Source organism: Scyliorhinus canicula, chromosome 13 (assembly GCF_902713615.1).
Source record: "Scyliorhinus canicula chromosome 13, sScyCan1.1, whole genome shotgun sequence".
NCBI lineage: Eukaryota > Metazoa > Chordata > Chondrichthyes > Carcharhiniformes > Scyliorhinidae > Scyliorhinus > Scyliorhinus canicula.
Window position 1 is genome coordinate 99,331,398 of NC_052158.1, and position 11,138 is coordinate 99,342,535.

Here is an 11,138-nt window from a genome sequence, read left to right on the forward strand (position 1 = left end):
CATCATTAGCCAAAATGATTTTATTAAACCTGCTAGTTTCAATTACATTTCATCGACTGGCATCATAATGGGGCCACAACACTTTTAGTAACTGGGTCTTTGCTGTCATCTGATCTCCCACCCATTATAGATGGAGTTTGTGGAGTGTGCTTGACCTCCCATGATTGCTGACAAGCAGCAGATAAGCAGGATGCCCTGAGATTCAGTGTCATGGGTTTTGTGTTGTGGAATGAGGATGGCGTACAGAGCAGGAAAGACTTGAATGTCCCTTGTAAGAGTCCTGCTCGATTTGCATAAAAGTTTGAAAATGACTTTGAATGGGCTCATCCCTGTTTCCAATCACTTTTTACTCGACTTTAACTGGCAGAAAAACCACAGTGCCTTCACCATACAAGTTTGAGTGGAAATCACAGACAGGCATCCATGATATAATTGGCCTATTTAAAGAAAGACGTGACTTAATTGAACAAGTGTAAGTGGAACCTTAGCAGTTAGGTCACCTGGATAGGGTTAAGTTAGATTCCAATACTTTTCTGAATTAGTGTCATTGGAATGGTTGCAAATATTTAACTAACATGGTCCTCAGGAGTCTATCTCTCTTCAGCGACTAGAGGGGGCAGGTGCATTGGCAACCATGGGTGTACATGTGTTAGTCCATGGTCATGCTTGGCCAGGTGCTCCAGCGATTTGCTATTGCCTTCAGCAGGTGACTTACCAGGAATCTCTCTCACTCTTGCCTTCTGTCATAGGTATAAATTGGAAGGATTTACATTAAGAACTCAACTTCCTTGGCCATTAAGTCTCGGAGTCGGACTTGAACCTGCAGCTTCTGGCTCAGAGACAAGGATGCTACAACTGTGCCACAAGACCTCCCCATCCTTCAGAGTAAGCATGTAATATTGTTACCATAGTGACAGAACAAATTATTTCTGCTTGGCATTATTATTAATGCATTTCTCCTTGTTAAGTAACAACAACTGAATTGAACAGTTGAAACACTATTTATTTAAATTGTGTATTATGTTAATTTACCATATTGAAGCTGGTGTAAAGATTGTTGACTTAGTTGAAATGATGAATGGAGGAGGCGATAGTTCAGGGAAATAATGAAAGCAGTTGATTGGTGAATACAGTAACATACATGTACAATAGATCCTGGGGGTTAAGTTGGATAGTTTCTGAAATGAATGAAGGAATTGTACTGTATGATTATCCCGTGTCCGTTCAGTATAATGCAGACAACACAATAATCGCTTGATGTCTATTCATTACAGTGATTGCTGAGTGTAACGGACATTAACCGTACTGCTCACTGGATGCACTCATCTACAAGGACCCAATATTATTAATTCCTCACACTACATAAAGATAGCCTGCACCTCTGAAATTAAAGCTGTATTATAGTTGCTGGATGCTGAAGTAATTGGGAGCAGTGGCATTAAACAATTAACAATGGCAAGGAGCATGCACCAAGGTTTTTAAATATTCCCCGAGAGGTCATTGTAAAACAGCTCCTGCCACTACCTATCAAGTGAGAAGCTGGTGGAGGAAAGATAGTCTGTTAATTGATGAGGGAATGGCTGTAGATGTCATATACATGGACTTCAGTGAGTCGTTTGATAAGGTTTCCCATGGCAGGTTGATGGAAAAAGTGAAGTCGTATGGGGTTCAGGGTGTACTAGCTAGATGGATAAAGAACTGGCTGGGTAACAGGAGACAGAGTAGTGGTGGAAGGAAGTGTCTCAAAATAGAGAAGAGCGACTAGTGGTGTTCCACAGGGATCCGTGCTCGGACCACTGTTCTTTGTGATCTACATAAATGACCTGGAGGAAGGTATAGGTGGTCTGATTAGCAAGTTTGCAGATGATACTAAGATTGGTGGAGTTGCAGATAGCGAGGAGGACTGTCAGAGAATACAACAAAATATAGATAGATTGCAGAGTTGGGCAGAGAAATGGCAGATGGAGTTCAATCCAGGCAAATGCGAGGTGATGCATTTTGGAAGATCAAATTCAAGAGCAGACTAAATGGTCAATGGAAGGGTCCTGGGGAAAATTGATGTACAAAGAGATCTGGAAGTTCAGGTCCATTGTACCCTGAAGGTGGCAACGCAGGTTGATAGAGTGGTCAAGAAGGCATACATCATGCTTGCCTTCATCGGACGGGGTATTGAGTACAAGAGTCGGCAGGTCATGTTACAGTTGTATAGGACTTTGGTTAGGCCACATTTGGAATACTGCGTGCAGTTCTGGTCGCCACATTACCAGAAGGATGTGGATGCTTTGGAGAGGGTGCAGAGGAGGTTCACCAGGATGTTGCCTGGTATGGAGGGTGCTAGCTATGAAGAAAGGTTGGGTAGATTAGGATTGTTTTCGTTGGAAAGACGGAGGTTTAGGGGGGACCTGATTGAGGTCTACAAAATTCTGAGAGATATGGACAGGGTGGATAGCAACAAGCTTTTTCCAAGAGAGGGGGTGACAGTTACAAGGGGTCACGATTTCAAGGTGAGAGGGGGAAAGTTTGAGGGAGATGTGCGTGGAAAGATTTTTATGCAGAGGGTGGTGGGTGCCTGGAATGTTTACCAACGGAGGTGGTAGAGGTGGGCACGATAACGTCATTTAAGAGGCACCTAGACAGGTATATGAACGGGCGGGAATAGAGGGAAGTAGACCTTGTAAAATAGGAGACAGGTTTTAGATAAAGGACCTGGATCGGCGCAGGCTGGGAGGGCCGAAGGGCCTGTTCCTGTGCTGTAATTTTCTTTGTTCTTTGTTCTTTGTTCTTTGTACCTGCAAGAGGCCAGGACACTATCCAGCTCCATGATGAGAAGACACGAGGGAGGTCAAAGCCAGAAGCTTAGCTGTGTAGATCCGAATGCATTTCTGCAAGAACATTAATGATCTCACAAAACTGGTCAAGGTCAGTGACTACTATATCCAACCAACTGCATCACTAGCTCCTTCTTGATTCTCTTCACTGATCTCAAGAGTTATGAGGCATACAAACTTGCATCAATTTCTGTACATAGTATTTCCTGGAACAGTTCATCATCCTGTTGCCAGAAGCTATAGCTTGAGGAGTACCACATCGAGCACGGTTGGCCAGGAAACTCTCCACTCTTGCCACCTGCTGTTTGGTTTAATCCTAAATGCACATTTCTTGGCCATCAAATCTTGGAGTGGGATTTGAACCCATAGCTTCTAGTTCAGAACCACTCATTGCACTGCAAAACTTCCTCCCACTAGCATCATCCAAAGCTCAAATCACCCCAGCCATATCACACACCTACTAACATCTCTGAAATCATAACTGCACCTTATCCTGATAAACATAAGACTAGTAAGCCAGAGGGAAGGTGAGGAGTGTGGAACAGTTGGAAAATGGGGAATCTTTGCTGAGTTACTGGTACTCCACTTGACTTGGTTCTTCTTCATGTCTAGCTGGAGCTTGATTACCTCTTCCCTGCCTGCTCCTCTTCATCTAATGCCTCCTCCTCATCATACCATCCACATCACTCTCTGTGAAGCATTAAAATTTAAATTAACCAGGATGGCACGGTGATGCAGTAGTTAGCACTGCTGCATCATGGCACTGAGAATCGGGGTTCGATCTCGGCCCCGGGTCACTGTCCGTGTGGAGTTTGTACATTCTCCCCATGTCTGCATGGGTCTTACCCTCACAACCCAAAGATGTGTAGCATAGGTGGATTGGCCATGCTAAATAACCCGTTAATTGGAAAAAAAAGATTTGTGTACTTTAAATTGAAAAATAAATTCAATTAACTATGGAAAGCAGTAGAAATGTGGAGAATTGTAGCAACAGCCACAAGAAATAAACTAGCAACTAACATGGACGCAGCAAATGATCCTGTTAAATAGCGGGAGTGGGGGGCTGACAGGTAGTCTGTGCAGGGCATTAATAGCATCTGGAGCTTGGCAGTGCAATTCTAATGTACCCTGGCTATGAACCCAAGGTTGTGTTATGCTGCTTCAGATAACACAAGCTGGTAATTGAAGCAGTCTTAACTAAAGGATGGTCCAGACTCTGAAATGAGTTCAACGTGTTTATTGAACGATTAACACAGTTCTCAAGTGAGTTTGACACTCTGCTAATCTAACTGTAGTAACTCAATCTAACTGTAGTATCTCAGTCTAACTGTACCAGCTTGCTCTAAGCCACGTGCTGGGGTGTGATGCTGCTGATCAACCCTGTCTAATTCTCTAGATGTCTGTCTGTGGAAAGAGGCAGGGTGTGAGTGCCTCATCCCTTTTATAGTGTTTATGTCATGCCCCCTTGTAGTGATGCCACCTGAGTGTCCTGACTGCCCATTGGTTGTGTCCTATTCTGAGTGTTCATTGGTTGCATGTTTGCATATCATGACATCTCCCCCTTTATTTTTTATATATGTAGATATGTGAATGTGTCTATCTAATGTGACGAATTGAGGAATACAGAACAGAACAAACAAAACAAATGCTCATAAGTCCAGTCTCTGAGGCTTGCGTCTGATCCTCGTCGACCGCCGGAGACTTGGTGGAGGGGATGACGCCTTGACAGGCGAGTGTGAGGCACGACTGGTGGCCTCGTGGTTTGAGGTGTCTGGAGGTAGCAATTCAACATGTGGAAATGGAGGGGAAAGTGATTGTGGGCAAGCAACTTTTCGCAGTGCCCTTCGATTCCTTCGCACAATGGAGCCATCAGGCATACGTATGACATAGGATCTGGCAACAGCCTGTCGAACAACAACAGCCGGAGCAGACCACCCACCATCCGGTATCTTGATCCTGACCGTGTCTGCCAGGGATAGCACGTCCAGATCAGTGGCATGTGCGGCATAGCCCTGCTTCTGGCTGTCGCAAAGCTGCTGCATCTTCTGCAGCACCGAGAGGTGATCAAGGTTGGGCAGGTGTATGGCTGGAAGCGTCGTCCGCAGGTCCCTGTTCATCAGCAGTTGAGCTGGCGACATGTCAGTGAACAAGCGAGTCACCCAGTATGCAAGTAATGCAAGCTGTATGTCGGAAGCGGAGTCCGAGGCCTTGCGGATAAGCTGCTTTACAATGTGCACCCCTTTTTCGACTTTGCCATTGGATTGCGGCTAATACGGACTGCAGGTGACATGCCTGGAATTGTAGCTCTTGGCATATGTGGACCATTCTCGACTGCGGAAGCACGGGCCATTGTCACTCATGTCAGTGTTCGGGATGCCATGCCGTGAGAATGTCTCTTTACATGCTTTGATGATGGTCTATGAGGTGAGGTCTGGCAGCTTCAGCACCGGATAGTTCAAAAAGTAATCGATGATTAAAATATAGTCGCGATCATTCGCATGGAATAGGTCAATGCCAACCTTGGACCACGGAGAGGTCTCTAGGTCATGTGGTTGGAGCGTCTCCTTGCTCTGCGCTGGTTGGAATCTCTGACAGGTTTCGCAGTTCAGGACCATGTCCATGATGTCCTGGTTGATGCTGGGCCAGTAGACAGCTTGCCGAGCCCTGCGTCTGCACTTCTCTATGCCCAGGTGTCCCTCATGAATCTGCCGCATCACCATGCTCTGAAGACGTAGCGGGCTGACTATCCTGTCCAGCTTGAGCAGAATGCCGTCGATCAGCGTCAGGTCATCCTTGACGTAAAATTGAGGGCATTGCCCTTTCTGCCAGCCATTGCTGAGGTTGTGGATGACTCGCTGCAACAGGGTGTCTTTGGCTGTCTCTTCTCGGCTGAGAACGATCTTCTCATCTGTTGCCGGGAGAATGCTTGCACACAGTTGTACCTGCAATTCAATGTGCTGGATGATCTCCAGTGGTTCACTGGGTGAGTTGACGGAGCGGGACAATGCATCGGCAATGATGAGCTCCTTGTCGGGTGTATACACGAAATTGAAATCATACCTCCGGAGTTTGAGCAGAATTCTCTGCAAACAAGGCATCATGTCGTTCAGGTCCTTTTGGATGATGTGGACCAGAGGCCTATGATCCGTCTCAGCAGTAAATGTTGGCAAGCCATAGACATAATCATGAAATTTGAGGATGCCGGTGCGAAGACCTAAACACTCCTTCTCAATCTGCGCATATCTGGTCTCAGTGGGTGTCATTGCCCGTGACGCGTATGCTACTGGTACCCAGGATGACGTGTCATCTCTTTGAAGCAACACCGTCCCAATGCCACCCTGACTTGCATCTGTGGCTATCTTGGTCTCTCGGTCTGGATGGGTGCAGTGGTGAGCTTGGCTTTCAGCTCCAGCCACTCTGTTCGGTGCTCTGCCTTCCACTCAAAGACAGTTGATTTTTTTCACCAGGTTGCGCAGGGCCGTGTGTGTGTGGCCAAATTCGGGATGAATTTGCCAAGGAAATTGACCATTCCCAGGAAGCACAGTACTGCCCTCTTGTCCTCGGGGACTTTCATTGCCTCGATGGCTTTAATTTTGTCTGTGTCCGGGCGCACAGTGTGTTACGAAATCTGATCGCCCTTGAACTTCAGCATGGATGTCCCAAAACAGCACGGACCTGTTTAGCTTGAGGCCATGTTCATGTATGCGTCAGAATACTTTCTTGAGTTGTGACACATGTTCCTCTGAGGTTGTGGACCAGATTATGATATCGTCAATGTAGACACGAACCCCTTCTATTCCCTCCATCATCTGTTCCATGATGCGATGGAAAATCTCTCATGCCGAGATGATGCCAATTGGCATTCGGTTGCAGCAAAATCGGCCAAAAGACGTGTTGAAGGGGCAGAGCCTTCTGCTGGATTCTTCAAGTTGGATTTGCCAAAATCCTTGGGATGCATCCAATTTTGTGAAAAAGTGCGCGTGTGCCATCTCACTCATGATTTCTTCCCTCTTCGGGATGGGGTAATGTTGCCGCATAATATTTTTGTTTAGATCCTTGGGGTTGTCATAATATACATCCATGTTATAATGGAGTGCTGACAGGCAGTGATTGACACACAGGATGACCAGTAAGCACACAGAACACAGCAGCCAATAACCAGACAGGACACGACCACTATAAAGCCAGAGGGCACGTTTTCCCGCTCTCGCGGGATCCAGCCTCTGAGACAGTCAGAGCTCGTGAGCATAGCCAGTGTAAACACCATGTGGTAGTCAGTAAATCTGGTCAGGCTAGACTCCGGTCTCCAGTCAAGTCAGCATAGTGTCAACCCACAGTTAAGCATGTAATATAGTTAGATGTTAAATAAAATCTTGTTGCATCTCATCAAGTGTTGGAAGTCTGTCTCTCGCTACACTGCATCAAATGCAGTCCACATAGACCCAGCCTTCCCAACACATCATGGGTCAATGCAGATGCGTAGATCCCCCGAAGGCTTCTTTACGCACACCATCGAGCTGACCCAGTCGGTTGGTTCAGTGAACTTGGAGATGATGCCTTTTTTGTAGACTCGTGAGCTCTGCCTTCAGGCCCTCTCTCCGTGGAGCAGGGCCACGTTGTGGTGCGTGGACTACTGGCTTGGCATCAGGCAGCAGTAGATTATTGTACTCGTATGGCAGCGTGCCCATCCCGCTAAATACATCCGGGTACTAGGTTAGTATGTCGTCGATGCTGGCCTGAAGATCCGAATGGGACGGCGTCATGGTGTAGACCCTTTGAATGAGGTTCAGTTGCTTGCAGGCATGCGCATCTAGCAGGGACGCCCTGTCTGGTTTAACAATCTCGAAGCGTACGCTTATGTCTCGGCTGGACACCTGAGGATGGCAGGACCCCAGTGTCTTGATTGCATTTCCATTGTAGTCCAGGGGTTTGCAGGCAGCTGGAAGGATTGTGGGGGGCTTCTTGATTGTCTTGAAGTCCACCTGCGAAATCAGGTTGGTGGAGGCACCTGTGTCCAGTTTTAACTGGATGGGGCAGTGGTTGACCTTCATTAGTGCATGCCATTCGTCCTCGGAATCCATGGCCAGGATTGCCAGGACTCACGATGTGCCCGGTGTGGCGTATTCGCATTTCGTAATAATGCCCACTCAGTATGTGTTGTCCAGGTATCCATCAATTGGATCTGTCGCACTGCCTGGATCAGAGTCATGCATTCGGTGTTGCACACTTCTGATGCGCCGCTGTTGGAATTGGGAGCGCTGGCTCCTGACTGGTGGTGCAGATCTGCACAGGGCTGCATAGTGGTTTGGTTTCCCACAATTTAAACAGTGCTTGCCTCTTGCAGGGCAGTTTTTTAAAGTAGGTGGTGCCACATTTCGCACACGTCATGATGTCGCTCAGTGCATCGTTGTGCATGCGCGGTGCGGTTCTCGGACGTCTGAATCTGCACAGTGCGGTTTTCAGCCGCTTCATGTTCCCGATCGCATTGCGCATGCACGGGCCCTGGGAAGAGCGCAAAAATGGCTGCTTTTGTAATGTGGAGGCACTGCATCCGCGAGATGGCCTGAACACTCTTCACCTCATGGGAGTCTTGTTTTTCACTTTCTGCCATTTTGCACTGTGAATAGCGATTTTTAGAGTGCTCATGCATAGTACACATTTCAATCGCGACTGGCAGGGTCATGTGCTTGATTTCCAACAATTGCTCTCGCAGACGATCAGAGTGGACTCCAAAAACGATTTGGTCTCTGATCATGGAGTTAGCAATATCACCGAAGTTGCAGGATTGCGCTAGCAGTCTAGCGTTAGTTAAAGGATTTGAAGGATTCGACTTTACCTTGCATTCTCTGATGGAAGATGTAGCTCTCGACGTTTTGTTGGTATCCACCTCGCAGTGGCTGTCGAATTTGTCCAGGATGGTTTGGTACTTAGTTTTGTCCTGCCCTTCGGAAAAGTGAAAGGAGTTGATGATCTCTATCGCATGGTCACCCACAGTGGTGAATAGAAGAACTATCTTCCGAGCATTGGTCGCGCCATTGAGGTCGGATGCGTCCACGTATAGTTGAAATTTCTGCTTGAATGATCGCCAGTTGGCACTAAGATTACCAGTGGTCCTGAGCTGATGAGGAGCCTGAATCTTGTCCGTTGTGCCTGTATTCAGTAGCTGGTTCTCACGGATCTTGCTGAGTTGAACTGAATAGATTGAACAGTCACTCCTGGTATCATGTTGTGTTCTGCTGCTTCGGATAACACAGGCTGCTACTTGATGCAGTCTTAACTAAAGGATACTCCAGACTCTGAAATGCGTTCAACGTGTTTATTGAACTATTAATACAGTTCTCAAATGAGTTTGACTCTCTGCTAATTTAACTGCAGTAACTCAGTCTAACTGTACCAGCTTGCTCTAAGCCATGTGCTGGGTTGTGATGCTGCTGATCAACCCTGTCTAACTCTCTAGATGTCTGTCTGTGGACCGAGGCAGGGTGTGAGTGCCTCATCCCTTTTATCGTGTTTATGTCATGCCCCCTTGTAGTCATGCCACCTGAGTGTCCTGACTGCCCATTGGTTGTGTCCTATTCTGAGTGTTCATTGGTTGCATGTTTGTATATCATGACACCCACTAGGAAGAAACATTCAGCCATCAAACAGTTACATCAATATTCCTTTGGTTTAGAATCCCAGTGCAGAAAGAGGCCATTCGTTCCACCTAATCTGCACATCCCTTAAATCTAAGTGGCAATTTAGCATGGCCAATACACCTAACTTATGCATCTTTGGACTGATGAGAGGAAACCGGAGCACCCAGAGGAAATCCACACAGAGAGTCATCCAAGGCTGGAATTGAACTCGGGTCCCTGGTGCTGTGCCACCATGCCACCCATGTCAAATGAGAATTCAGCTGGTGGCATAAGCCTCAATTTTTCTACTGGCATTCATATTGGGTTTTGTCCGGGTAGCCTGGGCATCAAGGAATATTGCTGAACAACTGCAGATCCATTCCGGCTGCTCTTTCAAACAGTTGTGGCACAAACCATTGTTGCAAGAAAGAAGCATCAATCTTGCTGCCATTGTATCCCTGTTATTTCCCCAGAAGTACACCAGATGCTTCCTTTGCAGTTTTACTAAAGCAATGCCAGCAGCAACTCTGAAGAAGGTATCTGGCCATAATTTATAAAAGAAGCCAACATATCCACAAAGCATTGTCTTAAGATGGTTAAAAACGTTTGCTCCATTGGAGTCACATTTGCCGAGAACATTCCAGACAATGGACTACTTAAAAATTATGAGACAGGAATTAAGGTTAACACACATTAGCCCCTCATGTCATTGTTAATACCTGGAGTTGTTGGCCCTCCTGGATGAGGATCACAACTGACAAGTCATACAAACGACTTACACAAGTATACTTGAATCGAGTTTACTTTATTTGGATCAAATGTGTCACAAATGACTCTTATGCAGTTAATTATTGTCACACAGAGTGATACTTAACCCTTAATAAAAACCCGTCACACAGAAGTTAACTCAATAATGTTACATGTTACTCAATGTTGCTCAACTCATTGAACTGAAATGTCAGAACAGCTGGCTAGGCTTTCTGGAAGGATGCTTTACTGGTCACTGAGCCCTTGTCTCTGGGCATCCTTCCTACAATGGTTATTCCCTTGGTTTTCGCTGATGAAGCTTTGAATCCTCGCTTTTTTAATATGATTTCTTCCAGCTTTTCGAAGGTTCGATGATGTCAGTTTCTCACCGTCTGGCTGTTGAGATTGTGTTTCACAGATCCAGTGAACAGAATCCAATTGTTCCATTATTCCATAAAACAGCTTCCAGAATAACCGTTGCTGTGACTGCAAACATTATGTGGTCAATAGAAACCATAGAACCATAGAAACGTTACAGCACTGTTTCAATGTTTCAATGATGTTTCACTGTATTCTGACGAGTTTATGTATTATATTGATAAATGTTTTGATTCAGATCTTATGCAAGTGTATGAAGTAAATTCTTTGTGATAAAGTGTGTTTTGGACACCTCTTATCAACCGGACTGAGTACCTTATTTTTGGAAGAAAAATAAGAGTTCCTACAGACAGTCAATCCTATCTCTCAGGATTGATTCAAATAATTTGCCCACCACCAGCGTAAGACTAACTGGCCTATAATTGTTTGGCATTTCCGTCCATCCCTTTTTTAACAATGGAACCATGTTTGTATTTCTTCTGTCCTCCCTTACCCCCCCCCCCCCCCCCCCCCCGTATTGAGTGATGATTGGAAAATCACCTTCCTGACCTTTTTATTGTAGCCTCCG

The 11,138-nt window shown here is 46.0% G+C and overlaps 1 long non-coding RNA gene across 1 annotated transcript; it reads left to right on the forward strand.

The window, feature by feature from the left end:
• Window positions 1–765: 765 nt before the first annotated feature.
• LOC119975696 lies at window positions 766–10,729 on the forward strand. The gene is made up of 3 exons (XR_005462781.1): window positions 766–885; window positions 2,797–2,919; window positions 10,549–10,729. It is a non-coding gene; the product is annotated as an uncharacterized LOC119975696 (long non-coding RNA).
• The last annotated feature ends 409 nt before the right edge of the window (window positions 10,730–11,138 follow it).